Consider the following 9,311-nt stretch of genomic DNA (forward strand, 5'->3'; position numbering starts at 1 on the left):
GACAGATCTATCCTGATGGTAGCAAGAGTAACAATACAGTCTATAATGCTACGTCAACAGGTATAGTAAGAAAAATACTACGTAAAGAAAAGGGGGGGTATGAAATATCCATAGTTGATGCATCAGATGGACGCCAAGTGATTGATATTATACCTCCCGGACCAGAACTTCTTGTTTCAGAGGGGGAATCCATCAAGCTTGATCAACCATTAACAAGCAATCCTAATGTGGGAGGTTTTGGTCAGGGGGACGCAGAAATCGTGCTTCAGGATCCATTACGTGTCCAAGGCCTTTTGTTCTTCTTCGCATCCGTTATTTTGGCACAAGTTTTTTTGGTTCTCAAAAGAAACAGTTTGAAAAGGTTCAATTGTACGAAATGAATTTCTAGGTCCCGGGATTTCTTACCATCAAGTTGGTAAAAAGCCTCGATTTATTGGCAATTGCTAGAATTATCTATGATCTATTTTGGAAATCCTTTTTTTGTTTAGACTGCTTTTTGTTTATGAGATGTCTGGAATTCCTTATTTATATCCCATGCAAAAGAAGAGAATCCAAGGCAAAGGCGAGAACAATCAAATTAAAATTTCTTCTTTTTCGGAGGGATTGCAGGTCTTCTTAATCGTCTATTCGGCACAAGAAAAAGCCTTTTCTTGTGCCGATTCTTCTTGTATCAAAATAAGAATCCTTTTTCTTCCTAATTCGTCAAAGATTACTATTTCTTCTTTATTCGGGTCTGTCTCTTGGACCTCTTTTTCTTTTGCTTAGGTTTAGCCGAGGTAGTGGACAAACAGAGGGGAAGAAAATATGGCGGGGGAAAAATTTCTTGTGATTGTGAGCAAATTGCTTGGCTTGTTTAATTAAGTTCAACTTCAAATTTACAGAAATTTTGCAAAAAAAAAGTAAACTCTTCCATTGAAGGTTTTTTTATTTTTAGGCTAGTTGAATAGTTTTGATTAAGGTTTTATTAGTTTATTACTCGAAACTAAATCAAGGATTTTCAGGATACTTCCTTCGTGGAATAAGATATTGGATCCTCGAGTGATCTCTTTTTCTTGTTGCTTCATAAGAGTGAATCGAATAGATTCAATTCGCGTTATAAGAGTAAAATAAAAATTCCGCGGGTCCTTTCCGCTCTAATCAGATAAAGGGGGTAAGGACCCGCTAAGCTCCTACTTTTTCATGTTTACAATCTGGTCCCTCCGATTACTATAGAGATGAACCCAATCCAGAATATGAACCATAAAAGAAAACACCTACTAAACCAATCACAGCAATACCAGCTACAGTACCTATCAGCCAAAGAGGAATTCTTCCAGTAGTATCGGCCATTTCCCCTACTTTCCTCCACATTTTATCAATTGGTCATGCTAGAGACAAAAACAGTCATGGGTAGTTATAAGGATGGTATCCTTCCAAATGGGATAAGAGAATTCTTATTAGTCTCTTTCTTTCTCTCAATTGAAGAAGTAATTGGAAAATAAAACAGCAAGTACAAAAATGAGTAATAAACCCCAGTATAGACTGGTACGATTCAATTCAACATTTTGTTCATTCGGGTTTGATTGTGTCATAGTTCTATAGTTGGAATTTGTTTTATCGTTGGATGAACTGCATTGCTGATATTGATCCCAAGAAAAAAACAGTAGGTACAGCTAGTCCGTGAATAGCCAGCCATCGCACTGTAAAAATAGGATAGGTTCGATCTATGGTCATTGAGGGCCTCCTAAAAGGATCTACTAAATTCATCGAGTTGTTCTAAAGAATCAAAACGGTCGGTTATTAACGGAATTCCTTGTCGGCTTTCCGTGAAATACTCGTTTGGCCTAGGACTTCCAAACACGTCATAAGCTAAACCCGTACTGACAAATAACCAACCCGCAATGAATAGGGAAGGTATAGTAATGCTATGAATAACCCAGTATCGAATACTGGTAATAATATCAGCAAAAGAACGTTCTCCCGTGCTTCCAGACATGCTGAACTCCCAAAATTTTTGTACATTCAAAAAAGGAATTGATTCCGTAAAAGATGGGATCGACCAGTAAATAGAAAATTACTGATATTTCATCCTTGTGAGATTGTCAATTTTGTACCAAAGGTGTATTTTGAGTATACCGAATTAGTATAGCTATCCTTCCTATGGCACAGCAATCTGGTTTTGCCTGGTTCCGAAACATAATTACTTTTTATTTTTTTTTTGTCTATAGGTAAGCTATATGTTATTCAAGGCATCAATAGAAAACCCCATTTTTGTAGGTTCTACTTACTTTTCATTGGCTTCGGAATAATAGAGTAATTCGGAATAGCAGCCAAAATCTTGGGAAAATCTAAGTTAATGATCAATAGGTTTGGATAAATAATTTAGGAAGGATATTCTCATACTGACACAATACAAGGACAAGTATATGTGAAATCTATCCTTTCATAATTCGTAATTCATCCTTGTATTGTTTGTTGGATTAGGTCTAACTTTCTTGACCAAACTGCGAGCGCGGAACTTTACGAGATGAAATAGGGAAAGACAGAAGATAGAATAGAACTTAAAAGGATAATTGAAGTGACTCGTCTTCGAATCTACTTTGGTTGGAGTTCGAAAAAGGAATAAAAATAAAGTAAATTCAAGGAAGAGCTTTCTTTTTTTTTTTTTTTAACAGCCCCTTGGCAGGTCGTGGAATGCTTTTGTTCTCCTCTTATTCCATATGGAATACAATCAGTTAAAATAAGAAGGAATAGGGGAATATTCGATCGTTCACTCCAAAAAGAGGGTCCTATTGAAAAAGAAATTATCCAAAATAGAAAGAAGTTTTTTTTTTCAAATTCAATTGTTTATTTATCTCTTATTCAAAAATTTCCCTGAAAATTGAATTTCTTTTTTTCATTCAATGGGGTTAGATGATCTAGTTCTTAATATTATTACTTTACTCAATTGACAAATTCCACAACAAATCTCTTGATTCGGAATTAGGGACTCATGTATCATCTGATGAATCCACTTTCTTTTACACTTCTGTATCTTACTCTATCTTGTTTTTTAGTATTATCTAAAATAACTGATGAATTATGAATTTTCCATAACTTAGGTAAATGCTTTACCAACATATGTAGTGTAGTAAAAAAAAATAAATGGAATTTAACTCTTTCATGCTTACTTTAACTAGTTATTTTGGTTTTCTACTGGCTGCTTTAACTATAACCCCAGCTCTATTTATTGGCTTGAACAAGATACGCCTTATTTGAATTGACTGAATAATTATAATTCAGAAAAGAAAAATCTTTCTTTGGGATTCCTGGCATTCTACGACTCTTTTCCAGACTAATTAGGAATTCTTTTCTTGGTCATTGAGATTCGTGGATAATTTAGAGTACTATTTAGGGATAGATCGTACCTCTTTTTTTATCCCCTCGAACAAATCGAAATGATTGAAGTTTTTCTATTTGGAATCGTCTTAGGCCTAATTCCTATTACTTTAGCGGGATTATTCGTGACTGCGTATTTGCAATACAGGCGTGGGGATCAGTTGGATCTTTGATTGAGTCATTTTTTTTTTTTGATTGACCTCCTCCAGACCAGAGAGGAGGTCAAATTGAAATTGGAGTTACAATTCAATTTTGTTAAGTTATTTTACTCTGCTTCGACATAAAATAGATGGAATCACGCTCTGTAGGATTTGAACCTACGACATCGGGTTTTGGAGACCCGCGTTCTACCGAACTGAACTAAGAGCGCTTTCATTCATTCAAAAAGAAAATCTTTTTCTATTCCTAATGTATCTCACGTACGTATAGTCTCCACAAATTCAAGTTATACCCACTTTACTTTAATTGATCTCGTCGCTACTGCCTATAAAGAAGAAAGAAGTAATAGGTAGGGATGACAGGATTTGAACCTGTGACATTTTGTACCCAAAACAAACGCGCTACCAAGCTGCGCTACATCCCTTTTCCAAATTAAATTGTTGTACAATGCCATTGTACACAATTCCTGTCTTCTTTTCCACATCATAATTTTCTTCTTCTTTCTTTCTCTATCTATATATAGAACCCTCGTGTCATTTCTTCTTTTTGGTCTCATATAATTAAGGAATTATATACATATAAAATCCAATATAATTTCGCCTATAAAAGAAGGATTACTTTTCCTTGGTAATATATAGGAAGAAGGGGTCATCTTTTTCTTTTTTAGGGATAGGAAAATTTCGTCGATATGGTTCATTTTATATATAGCATAACAATCTTGGGCAAGAGTTTATGATCATATATGTATTCCAACAAGGAAGGAGGATTTTCAATGCGGGATATAAAAACATATCTCTCTGTAGCACCCGTGCTAAGTACTCTATGGTTTGGTGCTTTAGCAGGTTTATTGATAGAAATTAATCGTTTATTCCCAGATGCTTTGTCATTCCCTTTTTTTTAATTCTAGTTATTGCTATGGGAGGGATAGATTTCTTCGTGATATGACAAAATTTGATCCTTTTCAATCTTTTTTTAGTATCGGAAGGAAAAAGAAAGAAAAGATGGATTGGGTTGAACCTCAGAGTCATTAAAAATTTGGTAAACCCCATTTTTGAAAATAGAAATTCAATTTAAAGGGGTACCCAAGCTAAATAAGGCCTCAGAAATCAGAGCATAGAAAAGGCGGGGCTGGCTAATTAAATGAAAGGATTTCGAACCAAAATCTTTGCTAATTCGACAAGGATTGTATTCTTTAATTATTTCTCTATTTTTTATTACTTAATTAAAGAATAAAAAAAAATTATTCTAATGAATTTTATTCTTCTTCTTCGGATTCAAAATAGAAGAATAAAAGAATAAGTAGAAGAATTAAGTTAAGTCAATCCAAAAAGAAAAGGAGGTTCATGGCCAAGGGAAAAGATGTTAGAATCAGAGTTATTTTGGAATGCATCAGTTGTGTTCGAAAAGGTGCCAATGAGGAATCGACGGGGATTTCTAGATATAGTACTCAAAAGAATCGCCACAATACACCCGGACAATTAGAATTCAAAAATTTTGTCGTTATTGTCGCAAGCATACGACTCATCACGAAATAAAGAAATAGGAACATCGTGTGTTTGATCTTTCCAAACAACAGAAAGAGTAAGAACTTCATATTTAATATATAAAGAAAACATAGTATAGAATACAAAATACAAATCAACTCATCTGATTTCCGGTAGATATTATTTCATATGTATAGAGGGTATTCATATACTATAATATGAATCAAATAAGATATGGATCAAAGAAAAACTACTTCTTCTGGATCCTAAATTAATAAAATAAAGAAGTGAATTTTCAAATTTTCAAATTTTAAATAAGGAATAAATCATGTATACATCTAAACAACCTTTTCTTAAATCTAAGCAACCCTTTAGTAAATCCAAGCAAACTTTTAATAAATCCAAGCAACCCTTTCGTAAATCCAAGCAAACTTTTCGTAAATTCAAGCAACCTTTTCGTAAATCTAAACAACCTTTTCGTAGGCGTCCCCGGATTGGCCCGGGAGATCGAATTGATTATAGAAACATGAGTTTAATTAATAGATTTATTAGTGAACAAGGAAAAATATTATCGAGACGAATAAATAGATTAACCTTGAAACAACAACGATTAATTACTCTTGCTATAAAACAGGCTCGTATTTTATCTTTCTTACCGTTTCGTAACTATGAGAACGAAAAGCAATTTCAAGCCCAGTCAATTTCAATAATTACAGGTTCTAGACCCAGAAAAAATAGACATATTCCTCAATTAACGCAAAAGTACAATTCCAATCGAAACTTAAGAAACAACAACCAAAATTTAAGAAACAACAACCGGAACTTAAGTTCCGATTGTTGATGTTTTATTCGAATTCGAAAGGGCCAGACCTATATATATTATAAAGAAAGTAATCCAGCTCGTTGATTCCTACCACTTAATCTTAATTTATTGTATCTTCCCGGAGTTCCCTCTCCGGGAATTCATCTTTTATTATTCCAGTATATTACTTTATTTATACCTTTAATTGATGATCTTTATTTTATTGGAAATCGTGTAAAGATTATTTGGATTTGATACAGCTACTTGTGCAAGCATTTTACGATTAAGAATCAATTTCTTCTTGTACAGGTTGTGTATTAATTTACTATAACTATCGAATACTTTATATACCCGCGTTGCTGCGTTTATCCGAGTGATCCACAAACGACGAAAATCCCTCTTTTGCCTACCTCTATCTCGATGAGAGGAAACAAAAGCTCTTTTTACCTGTTGGGTAATCATTCGATTAAGTCTTAAATGAGCCCCTCTAAAGTTTGAGGCAAATGAACGCATTTTTGTTCGTCGTCTCCGGGCTATATATCCTCGCGGAACTCTGGTCATTGAATCAAATTAACCTTAATGAATAACTAATGATTTCTCTTCTTTTAGCCACCCTTTTTCTCATTAATAACAAAACTAATTATTCCGATATATAAAATATTAATTCCAATGGCTTTTGCTATAGTAACCTTCCCAACCACGATTTTTTATTCCACTCCGTTCAGTTATTTCTATACGAAATAACAAATTCATTCTAATAATACTAAAAAAAATAGTGGGTTCCATCGTTTCTATGGTTCCCTTTTAAACGGTGAGGCCCTCTCTATACACCGGAGCCCTTTCTTTCATCAAAAGGTATTGCGAACTTGTATAGTCCACATTCTTTGGCTCTACCTATCCATTATAGAGTAAATAGCTCTTTTCACAATAAGAGTTATCCATACAGTGACGGTATTTAATTATGAAAGTTGGCTAAGTAGCTGACCCTGTTAGTCCGTTCTTTTAAGATAAAGGAGCATAAGCCTTTTTCTTTTTATTACTATTTCCTCCGCTTAATGGATAACCATTTGCTACCAATGGGAGAATTGCTTCTTATTTCCAATTTAGATAATTGGATTTGCACCAAAGGAAACCATAAATTCCATATACCATAGAAATCTAGGATAGAGAAGCTATATCCTATTCATTGGTACTAATCATGGATACTTCAATTTTTTTTATATTTGTTTGAAGTCATGATCTGAACGAGTCGCACATACACCCTAGCACATGTTCCTCGACGCTGAGGGCATCCTTTAAGCGCGGCCGTTTTTCGAGCATTTCGTATTGGCTGTCTTGCGTTTCTAATAAGTTGTTTAACCGTCGGCATGTTGTATGTATATAGAAAAAAATGGATTGGTTTAGATCCATCTTAACCTGATGATTGCTCATCATGAAGTCTTTCTATTTTCTATTAAATCGAGGAAAACACGAATTTAGCTGTGAAATAACTTTACAAGAAATCCGGACACTACCAATCCTTAAACATTTCTGGAAACCACACTGGATCAGTATCGCAGTGCTTGTCAATCATTTCATCCCCTACAATATCGACAAGTCCATAAGCTTTGGCTTCGTCTGCTGACATAAAAACATCCCTTTCCATGTCTTCGGATACAACCCAAAAAGGCTTGCCTGTTCTTACTGCATAAACCCTTGTGATCATTTCGCGAACTTTGTGTAACTCTTCTACTTCTAGTAAAAATTCTGGTGTCCTTGCCCGATAATAAGCACTAGCAGGTTGGTGAAGCATAATCCTCGCGTGAGGGAATGCTATACGCTTGGTGGGTTCTCCTCCAAGCAGAATGAAGGACGCCATGGAGGCGGCTATTCCGAGGCATATTGTATATATATCTGGTGTCACCGTTTGCATCGTATCAAAAATAGCCATTCCTGAGATTAGCCACCCGCCTGGGGAGTTTATAAACAAAAAAATATCACTAATTCCATCTTCTATACTCAGATATACCATGAGACCTGTAATATGATTCGTGATCTCGCAACGAATCTCTTGACCTAAAAAAAGTGTCCTTTCTCGATACATAACATTGTATAAGTCAACCCAAGTCGCTTCTTCATCTCCAGGAATCCGGTAAGGTACTTTTGGAACACCAATGGGCATATTAGATTAATATTATTAAATTTAAGTAAGAAAACCACACTTTAATATGGAAACGTAAGAATGGAACAGAAAGAAAGAATCCGCAGTTTATTGTCTTAATTTTTATTCTTATTCTATATGAATATTATAGATTCTATTAATACGTAGATTGAAAGGTTATACATATAAGGAATGTAAGACAGATTGAATAAAGAAAAGGGAATGGGTGATTTGAATGCTAAACAAAGAGGGGTAGCGATCTATTCTTCGTTTTTTCCAAATTGGCCAAGTTACCCATTGCATATTGGCACTTATCGAGTATAGAATAGATCTGCTTCTCTTTCTTCTTATGAACAGAATTGGCTTCTTATTTTTAATGGAATGAAATAAATATTCGCGCTTTCTGACACAGAATCCCCTAGAAGGGTTAGGTACATAGGATATGGATAGTCTTTTTCAATGCGATAAAATAAAGCGACATCGTGTCTATTTTTCTTTGCTAAAGGGGTATTTCCATGGGTTTGCCTTGGTATCGTGTTCATACTGTCGTATTGAATGATCCGGGTCGATTGCTTGCGGTGCATATAATGCACACAGCTCTAGTTTCTGGGGGCTGGCTCAATGGCTTTATACGAATTAGCAGTTTTTGATCCCTCTGATCCTGTTCTGGATCCAATGTGGAGACAAGGTATGTTCGTAATTCCCTTCATGACTCGTTTAGGAATAACGGATTCGTGGGGTGGTTGGAGTATTTCAGGAGGAACTGTAACAAATCCGGGTATTTGGAGTTATGAAGGTGTGGCAGGTACGCATATTGTGTTTTCTGGCTTGTGTTTCTTGGCAGCGATCTGGCATTGGGTATATTGGGACCTAGAAATATTCTCTGATGAGCGGACGGGAAAACCCTCTTTGGATTTGCCCAAGATCTTTGGAATTCATTTATTTCTTGCAGGGGTGGCTTGCTTTGGCTTTGGGGCATTTCATGTAACGGGTTTGTATGGTCCTGGGATATGGGTATCCGATCCTTATGGACTAACTGGAAAAGTACAAGCTGTAAATCCAGCGTGGGGTGCAGAAGGTTTTGATCCTTTTGTTCCGGGGGGAATAGCTTCTCATCATATTGCTGCGGGTACATTGGGTATATTAGCGGGCTTATTCCATCTTAGTGTCCGTCCGCCTCAACGTCTATATAAAGGATTACGTATGGGCAATATTGAAACTGTACTTTCCAGTAGTATCGCTGCTGTTTTTTTTGCAGCTTTCGTAGTTGCCTGGAACTATGTGGTATGGGTCAGCAACGACCCCAATCGAATTATTTGGGCCTACTCGTTATCAGTGGGATCAGGGATACTTTCAGCAAGAAATATAT

The sequence above is a fragment of the Triticum urartu genome, unplaced genomic scaffold, assembly GCF_056163025.1.
Source record: "Triticum urartu cultivar PI428250 unplaced genomic scaffold, HENAU_Tu73 scaffold1, whole genome shotgun sequence".
In the NCBI taxonomy this organism is placed as follows: Eukaryota; Viridiplantae; Streptophyta; class Magnoliopsida; order Poales; family Poaceae; genus Triticum; species Triticum urartu.